Source organism: Triturus cristatus, chromosome 11 (genome assembly GCF_964204655.1).
Source record: "Triturus cristatus chromosome 11, aTriCri1.1, whole genome shotgun sequence".
Classification (NCBI taxonomy): domain Eukaryota; kingdom Metazoa; phylum Chordata; class Amphibia; order Caudata; family Salamandridae; genus Triturus; species Triturus cristatus.
The window spans coordinates 168,014,103-168,026,921 of NC_140594.1; the positions used below are offsets into that span (position 1 = coordinate 168,014,103).

The 12,819-nt window shown below is 48.8% G+C and overlaps 1 protein-coding gene across 2 annotated transcripts in view; it reads left to right on the top strand.

Annotated features, from left to right (window-relative positions):
• Positions 1-12,819, top strand: part of CAMKK2 (calcium/calmodulin dependent protein kinase kinase 2) — a 378,393-nt gene that overhangs the window by 157,186 nt on the left and 208,388 nt on the right. The gene's annotated exons all lie outside the window — the stretch shown is intronic.

A 12,819-nucleotide genomic window follows, 5' to 3' on the forward strand; every position in this document is an offset into this window, starting at 1 on the left:
GGAGGAACGAAGACTGAAGGCACCAGGTGGGTCTGGAGGGGCTGATTTGGCCCATACTGAGGCCTCTGGGGGGCTCCCCAGGGGCAGGAAGACCAGTAAACGCTCCCACTCCCCGTCGACGTCGAGGGCGTCGACGGCGACGTCGAGGAGGATGACCACCGTCTGTTCGCCGTCCCCCCAGGGCTCTGGGGAGAAGCGGCGTCGACGATCGCCGTCGAGGGACGTGCATAGGCCGCCGTCGACTACATCGGCGTCGTCGGCGACGACGCCGTCGTCGGCCCCGTCCAGCGGTCGTCGTCGAGATGGGACCCGGCGTCGGCATTCGCCGTCGAGGGATCGCAGCTCGCCATCGATGAAGAGGAGAAGGAGATCGACGTCGAGACGCTTGAGGTCGCCGTCGAGGCGAAGGTCGCCGTCGAGGCGAAGGTCACCATCGAGGCGAAGGTCGCCGTCGAGGCGAAGGTCGCCGCCGAGGAGAAGATCGGCGTCGAGGCACAGGTCGCCGTCGAGGCGCAGATCGCCGTCGAGGCGCAGATCGCCGTCGAGGCGCAGGTCGGCGTCAAGGCGACGATCGACGTCGAGGAGAAGATCGACGTCGGGGAGAAGATCGACGTCGAGGAGAAGATCGACGTCGAGGAAGAGAGAGTCACCGGGATCGGTGTACTCGGTGGTGTATACGCCGCCGCGGATGCCTCCGTCGCCTCCTCCTCTCCCGCCGACGCCGCCTCCACTGCCACCACCACCACCTCCACCTCCACCGCCACCTCCACAAACACCTCCACCGCCGCCACCTCCACCACCGCCACCTCGGCCGCGGGGGCTGCCTCCGCCGCCCCAGCCTCTGTCGCTGCCACGCACCCCTGTGGGGCCGCCGCCGGTTCCTCCGCGGTCGGTTTCCCTTCCACGGTACCCGACTCCGCCGCAGGGGACCCCGAAACCACGACGCCCACGGTCTCCTGGACCAGCGAGGCCGGTGGACAGGCCGAAGCCGAAGAGGTCGCGCTCCCGCTCTCACAGGAGGAGAAGATCACGAAGCCGTGGACGGTCTTCGTCGGACTCAAGACGACGCCGTAGGAGGTATAGGTCCAGGTCGCGCACGCGCTCCTCGGACAGAGGTCTTTCCCCGACGCTGTTGGACTCCCCGGGGACGAGGGTGTCTCCGGTGGACGACCTGGTGTCTTTCCAAGAGGTGCTGTTGCGAGGGGCTGCAAAGTTGGGTATCACGGTGACGGTTCCAACACCCACGACGTCCGTGATATTCGAGACGCTTCATAAAAAACACCTGTCTCGCCCCCTACTGCCTTTGGTACCAGGACTGGTGGAACCCGCCTTGGAACTGTTCCTTACTCCCGCGACGACGAAGGCCGCTCCTTCCAGGCTCATGAAAAAGTACAGGGCCCCGGAGTCGGATCCGTCATTTCTGAGAGTGGACCCGAAGCCGGATTCGGTGATAGTGACGGCGGCAAGAAAACAGCATGCGACCGCCCCGGCCTCCACGGTTCCGCCCGACAAAGAAAGCCGCTGGCTGGATTCTGCGGGCAGGAAGGTGTGTGGCACCGCCGCCACCACCATGAAGGCGGCGAGTGCAGGGGCTTTGTTGGGCCGTTACGACTGGGCCCTGTGGGAGCCCCTGCAGCAATATGCAGACCTCCTGCCACGGGACAAGAAGGAGGACTTCTTGGAGACGGTGCGCGAAGGCATGCTGGTGTCGAATCAAACGATCAGCGCAGCGGCGGACGTAGCTTTATTGGCCGCCCACGCCTACTGTCACGGCGTCCACCAGCGGCGTCATTCGTGGTTGCGCCTGACGTCCCTCAAGCCAGAGGCGCAGCAAAGAGTGGCCAACCTGCCCTTCTCGGGGGAAACCCTGTTCGGGAAACATGCGGACGATGAGATGGCCCGCATGAAGGCTGAAGCGGAAACCCTGACGGCCGTCGGGTTGGAGAAGGCCGAGAAAAAGAAGCGCCCGTTCCAAAGGAGGTTCGGATCGTCGGGCAGAGGGCGAGGGCAGGGCTCGGGACAGCAGCAGCCACAACAGCAGCAGTTCCGCAAGCCCTTCCAGAAACGCCAGAGGGGTAGAGGAGGCCAGCAGGCTACTACCACAACCAAGGGCCCGGCCGGGTCTCGGCCCTGAGCGGTTACTTCCCCCTCAACCGTTACCCACTCCAGTGGGGGGAAGCATTCAATTTTTTCCGGCAGAGTGGAGAAAAATTACTCAGGACAAGTGGGTGCTGAATATTGTTTGCAATGGATACAGTCTTCGGTTTATCAGCCCGCCTCCAGCGATTCCGCCGGTCAGCTCTCGATTCCAGCTGAGAGAGCTCCAGGCGGAGGCAGACATCTTGTTGAGAAAAAAGGCGGTAGAAGAAGTACCTCTGTCTCAAAGGGGAAGAGGTCTGTACTCTCGGTTCTTCCTTGTTCGCAAGAAGGACAAGAACGAGTTCAGGCCCATTCTGGATTTGAGGCAGGCAAACAAATGGATTCGCAGAGAGAAGTTCCGTATGCTTTCGTTGCACCAGATTTACCCTCAGCTGCAACGGGGAGACTGGCTCTGTGCCATAGATCTACAGGATGCGTACTTCCATGTGCCCATAGCGAGGAAGCACAGGAAGTTCCTGCGATTCCAAGTCGGCGCCAATCACTATCAATACACAGTACTGCCATTCGGGCTAAAATCTGCGCCCAGGACTTTTTCAAAGTGCATGGCGGTGGTGGCGGCACACCTGCGGAAGAACAAGGTGTTTGTCTACCCGTATCTGGACGATTGGCTGATCAAGGCATCATCCTTCGCGGAAGCGCAAGAACACTTCCGATGGACGTGCGAGCTCTTGCACAAGCTGGGGTTACACGTCAACATGTCCAAGTCGGTCACGACTCCGGTCCAGTGCATACAGTACCTGGGGGCCTCCATCGATACGCGGTCAGCAAGCGTGTCTCCTTCGGAGGAGAGACGGTTATCACTCCTTCGGAAGGCTCAGGACCTCAGGACTGCTCCATCGACAACAGTGCGGAAGGTGTCGTCTCTACTGGGATCGATGGCCTCCTGTATCTTCCTCACGCCTCACGCTCGGCTGCACATGAGACCACTGCAGGAGTGTTTGGAGGATCAGTGGGATCAGAGGACAGGCTCTTGGGACGACAAGATACGCCTGTCGCTGCATGCTCTTCAGTCTCTGAAGTGGTGGTGTTCGGCGGAAAACCTCCTCAAGGGGGTTCCCTTCCACAAGGACATTCCCACGACGAGTGTCGTGACGGATGCGTCTCTCCAGGGCTGGGGAGCGCATTCCGGGGACTTGCAGATTCAGGGGAAGTGGTCTGCTTTGGAAGCGACGTACCACATCAATTTCCTGGAACTCAGATCTGTCTTCCTGGCACTGAAGGCCTTCCTTCCGTCCTTCAAGACCAACTCGCTGCTGATACAGACGGACAATACAACCACGATGTATTATCTCAACAAGCAGGGGGGGTCGAGATCGCGCACTCTGTCGCAGGAGGCGCAGGCGATCTGGCGCTGGCTGCTGGCCAGAGGACTGACGATTACGGCCACGCATCTGCCAGAGGTGCAGAATGCTCAGGCGGACGCCTTGAGCAGGCTGATTCAGGAAAACCACGAATGGGTCATAAACGACGAAGTACTAGGAGAAGTCTTCGCAAGGTGGGGGACTCCAGACATAGATCTGTTCGCCACCGCCGAAAACAGCAAATGCCGAGACTTCGCATCCAGGTACTACCAGCGGGGGACGCTGGGGAATGCGCTATGGATCGATTGGTCGAACAGCTTTCTGTACGCTTTTCCACCCATTCCCCTGATTCCGGCGGTACTCATCAAGTTGTCCCAGTCCAGGGCGCGGATGATCCTGATCGCCCCGGAGTGGCCCAGGCAGTGGTGGTTCACGGACCTTCTTCACCGGTCTCTCCTTCCTCACATGCGGTTGCCGTGCAGGCCGGACCTTCTCACGAAGTTCGGGGGGCGGATGGTGCACCCCAACCTCTCGTCTTTGAGTTTGGCGGCATGGCTCCTGAAATAGTGCAATATGGCCATCTGAATCTACCAGACGACTGTATGGACATTCTGAAGGAGTCTAAGCGACCTTCCACTAGAACATCCTATGCTTACAAGTGGAAGAGGTTCTGTATATGGTGTAAGTCCAAGAACTTTGATCCGACAACATGTAAGGAAGATGTCATCCTTCCATACCTTTTACATCTGGCGCAGTCTGGCCTTAATTTCCATTCCATTAAGGTTCATCTGGCTGCTTTGACTGCTTACAGGAAATGCCCTTCACAGACTTCCTTCTTTCAGATCCCTGTGGTCAAGGATTTTTTGGAAGGCTTGAAGAAAGTGTTTCCTCCCGTCAGACTTCCCTCGCCTTCCTGGGACTTGAATGTGGTGCTGTCCAGACTGATGAAGGAGCCTTTTGAACCTATTCACAAGGCTTCATTGCAGCACCTATCCTGGAAGGCGGCGTTCCTAGTGGCCATTACATCGGCCCGCAGGGTGAGTGAACTTCAGGCATTATGTTGTCAAGAACCTTATACTGTATTTCATGCTGCTAAGGTTGTGATGCGTACTCACCCTAAATTTCTTCCTAAGGTTATCTCTGATTTTCATGTCAACCAGACCATAACTTTACCTACGTTCTTTCAGAATCCCTCTTCGCCAGCGGAAAGGTCTCTCCATTCCCTGGATGTTCGGAGGGTGTTGAAATTTTATCTGGATAAGACCAAGGATATTCGTAGGTCTGACCAATTGTTTGTTAATTATGGCTCAGTCAGGACTGGTCTTGCGACCTCTAAGCAGTCCATTTCTCGGTGGATTGTGTCCTGCATACAATTGTGTTATCAAAAGGCTAATAAGACCTTAGGGGGTAAACCTAAGGCTCATTCCACCAGGGGCAAAGCTGCCACGACGGCTTTGCTGCGTAATGTTCCGATTGCGGAAATCTGTAAGGCGGCCACTTGGAAGTCGGTCCATACCTTTGCTGCGCATTACTGTCTGGACACGGATGCCAGGACAGATGCTCAGGTTGGGCAGGCTTCGCTGCGAAATTTGTTCGCACAGTAGTGGTAGTGTCTTGTGTGTTCTCCACCGCTTTTGTTGTGTGGGGATGGGCTTGCCATTCTATTCACTAGATTATGACTATACACAGAGATCCCCTACTACAGAAGGAGTAGTTTCTTTTCTGTAACTCCAGTTCTGTAGTAGGGGTATCTCTGTTATAGTCATAAGCGCCCGCCCTCCTCCCCGGTGGAGAGATACTTATTCATATGTAGAATGCTACAGGTCTGGCGTGCTACGCCTTCAAAAAGAACTGAAAGTAAATGGGACCTGCTAGGCATTCTGGGATACTGGGGAAAGTTCTGGAAAACTGGAAAGTTTTCTTAAAGGCACAGTATCCTGTTCCAAGCCACATAATGGCAGCCTATGGGGCTTGTCTGTCCACTCCTTCCTCTCTATCATTCCAGAGGCTTTTGCTGGTAGAGGCAGGGTTTTTTCCTATGTGGAGAAAAACTAGACAGGCAGTGCTGTTTGTGGATGTTGGTGGAATTCTAGTTGAAGTACTGGACAGTGTAGCCTGTGGGTATAGGCTGCATTATCTGTCTTTAAATTAAATTCTCTCTTAAAGGTGTATGCAGGTCTGCATGATTTGTCACCTTTTAGAGATTATTTTTTATTGCTCCGGGGTCCACGCACATGGGCGGGACTATTCACTAGATTATGACTATAACAGAGATACCCCTACTACAGAACTGGAGTTACAGAAAAGAAACTACTCCTTCATTGGTTTCTGGTTACAGAGGACTCTCTAGTCGTTCCTGTAGTCTATTTTGTCCAAATGTGTTCTTCATGTCTGCATCTCATGAGAAACCTGCAGGTATGCCACAGCCTACCCTGAATATTGGCATGCTAATTCTTCTGACTTTGTTGTGGAGATTCTGTTTTTGGAAGGGTGCCCTATTTCGATGGTGATTGTTCAAAGCTTTTCCAAAGTGTATCATTTTTCTCCCTAGCAGAAGATTCCCCAGACACCTTAAAATTCATGTTTTTTTTCTCGGGTACCTTTCAGCTTCTTTGCTAACACATAAACTGATATCAGATTGTTGCTCTTGTATCTTGAAGTTTGGTAAAGATGTTTGTGCCAGATTGAGCATAGTTCCTTCTGTTTACCATCCTCACTGTAATGGTCAAACAGAATGCTTGAATCGAATGTTAGAGCAACATTTGCACAGTGCTACAAATTACTCTCAAACATACTAAAAACTATTATTACCTTTGGCTAAGTTTATGCAAAATACCCATAGATCATTATGTTAATCCTAAAGTATTACCAGATATTTTCCCTCTGGAGACCACAGTTTCTGGTCCTGCATCTTTTTCTCAGCAATTTGCAATGGTGGGCAATTTTGCAACTTTACCAGAATGCTTTACAATCTGTCGGTGATCACCACACAATTTATTTTCCTGTTTATGCTGTGAGAGATGGCCTCACTTCATGTTTTTTTGCCATAACGCTCCTTACCTACTTAGTTGTCACCATGTTTCTATGACCTTTGGTCATTGACCATTCTGTAAAACACATTTATGTCTGCATTGGGTACCAGCAACTCAGGTGCTAGCCCTCAAGTGAGTGATGGCACCTGCACTGAGCATCTGCAGTCTTGTCTGCACATATGTACTGGCCATTCACTTGCATTACAGACTTACCCAGTGCTATAAGTGCCTTTCTTTTCTGTATCCCTTACCGATTTACCTTCTGGGATATTTCTTTCTGGGTTCCTGCTGTATGATGGAGCAAATGGGGTTCTACTTAGTTTCTTTAGATAGTTGTTGGTTTTGTAATCTTAATCAAATGTTGGTCTCCTCCTCCTTGTGCACTGTAAATCAAACTTGGGTGCCATGCACGTCTGGTGGGATTTAGTGTTTGTTGACCTGGGTATGTCTGAGGATGTTGGTACCCAGGGTGGAGTACCACCCACTCCCCTGTCAATTAGGCCATTTTGTCTTTGTATTGGTGGCGACTTGGTGCCCACTCGTTGACGGGATCCCTACAGTTCCCTTGCCTTGGCACAGGCCCTGAATCAATACATCCTTCTTGATAGTTTTAAATAATAGCCACATAATGACCATGTTGTCTATTTTTAACATTAATCTTTTCATATATACACACTTCACAATTTAGTAGGTCTGTATTTCTCTCTTGCAAAAGGTGAATAAGTTTTAGGTCGGAATGAATATATTTGCCTTTTTGGGGCTTTCAATTTAATGTCTCACTGTCGTCATACTTTAATTGCTTAATTATATACAGCACATTGCCCTTATCACACAATTACATGTTTGATATGCGTGGGCGGGCCCTGTTCTTTCCTCACTTGGCGCCTTTGAGATGAATCAATTGTCTCGCTGTTTCCTCGCCGGTGGTACCCCGTCGGTATGCGGCTGCACCGCCGTGGAGTAACGCGAGCCCGTGAACACTTATTGCTCGCAGCCATAAATCATGTTTCTGCGCTCTAATGTCTGTGAAATCGTTCTGTTGGCATTACCCTCATTAGCGCGTGAAAGCTGCGAGGTGGCATTGTTCGGCCACCGTACCTCGCAGCCACTCAGGAGGTACCGGAAGCGGGCCGGCCATTTTGCCTCTGTATTAAAAACAATTTAAGGCATAATGCGTTCATATACGTTTTCATGAGCGGTCTTTGGACCTCGTTCTTTGCGGATATGTCATATTTTGCGGTTTATTTGGTTACACAGCAGGGCCTCCTCTGGTTTGAGGGGTTCAGGCAATCAGAGTATGAGTTATGGGAAGGCAGGATGCTGCTGCAAGGAATTAATTGGCATAATGAAAAATAAAATGATGTGGCCCTACCTGCAGAATGTGGAACCCCGTATCTTTAATAGATGTCCTCTGAAAGGGTAGGAGGCTGTAGGGTCTTGTTACTTCCCTGAGGGAATGATGCGGCTGTAAAGGGGTATTTATTTATTATTTATCACAGCTATTTTTATGCAATGGCTCTAGCCATAAGGGCAACAGAGCACTACTCACTGATAACAAACGCTACCATTGTGGAACAGTATAGAACAGAGGAGCAGGGTAGAGAGACTTTACTAAGCATTTCATATAAATATAATTCAACGCATTATACAATTTAATCATGAAACCTAACCAAATAGTACATTTTAAGTACTACAAAATAAAATTCACCAGTGGCCTTGTAGTACAGAAGCTAAAATCATAATTGATCACCACTAGTAATATTCATAACATTTTAACAGTTTATTTGCTTTCAACCTTCAGGTCTAACTGCAAAGAGTGGACCAAACTTTATCAGTCTGCTTTGCATTTGTTAAAAATCTCAAAACAATAGTCATAAAACAAACACTATTATTTATTTTATCACTTTCTCCCCCAGTGTTAACCTTAGTGCGTCATTCAATGTCCTCGCCCTGTGCTTAATAAAAGTACTCTTACTTGCTCCCTGTGATAGCCTTCTAACGCCAAACAATGACATAGAAATGCTCTTAAGCTTCAGACTCTGATCCACGTAATCGGCATTTATCTTTTTTTCTAGGGGCGAAGACATTTAAAAAAAAAATTGGATTGTAATATAGTCATATGGAATGCATATATTGGGCATCATTTAACGCCTCATAAAATGACTGCTGAAGCGTTGAGGTGCCTATCACTGTGTCATGATAAGAAGAGTAGAAGCAAGGGTGCACATTTCTCTTTCTGCCCCTTTCCCAATGTAGTCACTTTTGAGCTGGGACTTGCAGCCCAGTGCGCTTTCATATAGCTAAAGCCACCGGCGGTGAGGCTTTGCTAATAATACCCCGTGCTCCAGCTGGTCTGTTGGTACGTTACCTTTAAATCTGTGTCCTTAGCTTTGCTCATCAGATCACACATGACATAGCATACACTCACAGACGCGGTTCCTAGTAGTAATACCTTTAGATTGTTCACACCAATTTGGATCTTGCGAGTGGCATAAAAATGCTTACCAACCTGGGCTTTTTCCCAGCTAAGCCCAATGTAGCTAAGCACTAGAGGTCCACCAGATTATGGCAAATAAACGATAGCTGCTCGTTTTTCAAAACGCTTATACAGCTGCACCGTACACATCAGAAGATTTGGGGATCTTGGTGGGAACACTTTGATGAAGAAACACCATAACGTGAATAATAATGGTCCCTGTGACACCACATCTACTTGCAAATTGTATAGTCCTTGACTCATTATGTAGGCAACTCCGAATAAGCTAAACAGATATATGTACCTATGTACCTCACAATTGCTGTGTATTACATGCAGTATCACCATTAACAATGATCGAATGTGACCACTTTTGTCATTTTTGTCACATTGTTTGTGACTTGCTCACACTAAACTGGTAAAAACAATATACAAGTAACTTTGTACAACAAACGGCAGAATGCGATTTAAAACACAACTGATATAAAATACAATGAGCATTGGGCTTGATTCACAAAACCTTCTTCCACGAGGTGTGACTTATTTATGTAAATTCAGGAGTACGTCAGGAGAAAGTCACAATTACAGAAAAAACTTTGTTAGTTACTATGTCCTGCCAATGACAATGTAAAATCAGGATTCAAATATATCACACCATTACCATTTACTGGCACACACTACAATCAGCTGGATTGGAAGCAACTTTTTTTGAATGTCACAAAAAACTTTGTATGTATTCACATTCCCATATATACTAACGATGGTTGTGGTAAAATATGAATGCCTTGAAGAAGCTATAGTATGACTCACGAAACACATGTTGGAATAGCATGTGGTAATTTCTGCTCTGTTGAAAATCTTGGATCCAATGTAAGGATCTAATATGAATAAGCATGAACACTTGTAATGATGAATCTGAGTTTGTTTTTGGGGAGAAAGAAGAATGGAAAACTTGGTAGGAACATAAAATATTTGACAATTTAAGAATCTTTTAATACATTACAATCTCTTACTGCAAGATCAAAATTGAGTGAACAATTTGTGGTGCCCCTTCTTAGACTTGTGTTATGTACAGAAGAAACATTTGAATTCCTTAGTTACCACCCACTTACCCTGGTTCCTTTCATCCCTCCTGCCACTCCTTTTGGTGCTCCCTTCTGGCTTGCAGCGGGCTTGCTGGAGGCTCTGTGGGAACAGTGCTCTTCCTGACACCAGAGCCCTCAGGCTTACCAGGTCCATGCACAATTGTTCAGAATGCAACTCGAAAACGTGGACTTAATGAGCTACTCAGTACTCACACATGAACTTCGGAAACGTGAGAGCTCTGAGCCTTCTGCTTCATGAATACAGCCTCCTGGTTACCACCTTTGCCCCAGCTATAGTCTATTTACCTACTTTTGGTATTAATGCAGATGAATATTGGGTCAACCTTCTCAGTTTTTTTCCTTTTTTTTAGGTCGAGCCTACAGCAGCGCATGCGCTGTTGCTCGACTTTTGTAAGTGGGATTTAAAAGTGCTTCCCACCAGCATTTGCTGGCCTAATGCTTGCGTTCACGCTCGCGTGAACGTGCAGTTACTTTCACTTTGGGCGCTGCTGCGCGCGCACGACTCGCATGTTTGCGGGCTCGCGCGTGCCTTCGCCTCTCTCTCCCGCTGCATTCCCGCGACCAATGCTTGTTGTGTTGGCCATCCCAACGCCTCGCTGCTTGCCCTCCTGCTGAGAAAACGCTGTCCTGCTAGCACTCAAAACAACATGTGAATGGTCGAGCCTACAGCAGCGCATGCGCTGTTGCTCGACTTTTGTAAGTGGGATTTAAAAGTGCTTCCCACCAGCATTTGCTGGCCTAATGCTTGCGTTCACGCTCGCGTGAACGTGCAGTTATTTTCACTTTGGGCGCTGCTGCGCGCGCACGACTCGCATGTTTGCGGGCTCGCGCGTGCCTTCGCCTCTCTCTCCCGCTGCATTCCCGCGACCAATGCTTGTTGTGTTGGCCATCCCAACGCCTCGCTGCTTGCCCTCCTGCTGAGAAAACGCTGTCCTGCTAGCACTCAAAACAACATGTGAATAAGTACGCTTTCAATAACTGCGCAGACCAAGCTTCTGCTTTTAAGGTGAGCTATGTAAAATATCTCCTCACGCTACCTGTTGTGCGTTAAATGAATAAACATTGCCGTCCCACGACACCACCGCTTGCTTGCTTCCAGTTCTATTTTTTGATGGTGAAGTTGCCCTACTTCTAACTTTCAAACCGCTGTGTGCATAGCGCTTGTGAGAGTGGCCACTGTGGAGGAGCTAGCTGTGAAGCTTTTCAGCAGGAAACCTCACGGAGCGGTTCTTGCTGTGATCCGCTCTCTTTCATACAGAGATGATTGCTAGGCTGCTCTCTTCTGCATACAGTACCGTTCCTCTACCAAAGTCCAATGTAAGTAAGCCTTCCGCTTGCCGTTTACCTTTGTTTTTCTCCCCCTGGCTGCACGCTTTTTTAGCGTGCTTTTAAATGTACTCTTGTCATGTTAGCAGCATTTCACTGTTGTTGTCAGCAATCCTCCGACCCCCTTCCCTCTGCCCTCCACTTCCCCCACACCCACCCTCGCTTGAGTTTCACCGCAGTCAGAATCCAGGCATGTTCCTTCTTTTCTCAGCATGCACAGGTCTCCCTGGTGCCCGCCCTCCAACTTCCATGAGGCACCGCTCAAGAGTTCTACATTGAAATACTAGCAAGCGCTAAGACACGAGACACCAATCACTAGGAGCACCTGCCGTACTTCGGACAAGGATATGGTCTAATGGCTAGACTGCCGACTTTGGAAATGGGAAACCAAGGTTCGAGAATCGGGGTCGAATACACATCCTGTGATTCTGGGCAAATCACTTATTCTCTCCGTTCCTCCCAATAACAAGCATTTGCAATGCAATAGGTCTCGCATTTACGCGGGTTTGAGCTATTGACATTGCAAATTACAATGCCTTTTATTTTTGTGTCCGTTTTTAAAACATAAATAAAAGGCATTGTCATTTACAATGCCAATAGCTTAAACTCGCGTAAATGCGAGACCTATTGCATTGCAAATGCTTGTTGTTTTTGCACTATACCCGCTTCTCACTTTCCCATCATCTGCCTCTGGCCCTTCAGTCTCCTGATATCCACTGGTAATTAATTACATTGCCGCCCGAGTCCTAGGCGAGAGCTCAGCTGAGGCCTCAAAAGTGAGACCCCAATTTTCTGTGGTGTAGTGGTTATCATGTAACCTGGCAGAAGAATCTACTTGCGCCAGATTTTGAAGGATATTTAAGGACCACAGAGGGTTCTTGGAGAATTGGTGTATATACTTCCAGGAATATTTGAGGTCTCTATTCAAAATATCTGGCAAACAGGTCCACTTCAATTTGTTCATCAGTTATTTTAATAGAATGGGATTAAAAGATTCTCAGATCTTCAAGTATAAGATGGCATTCCAAGTCAATATTTAAAAAAATATTTATAGCCTCACAATTGATTTAATTCTTCATTAAACCTGTAGGAACTCACTCTCTCCATGCGTGGAATGTTCTAACATCATTATAAATCTTGTGCCAAAGGCTGTTCTGCCTATTATTTGCCTCCTCTTGAATTTTAGGCACTGGACCGAGTCTCAACCCTCTAGCAGGGGGGAGGCCACTTAATACCTTGGATAATTGTTGGTAGAAGGCTATAATGACATATTCAAGACAGACAATCATGACTCACCCACATCTGTACTCCTTGGTACTTACATTTCAGTTCTAAGTTCCATAACAGTGTTTTTTTTCATACTAAAAATTCCAACATATCCAATGATGTAGCTCACAACTCAATGAGCTCAACCACAG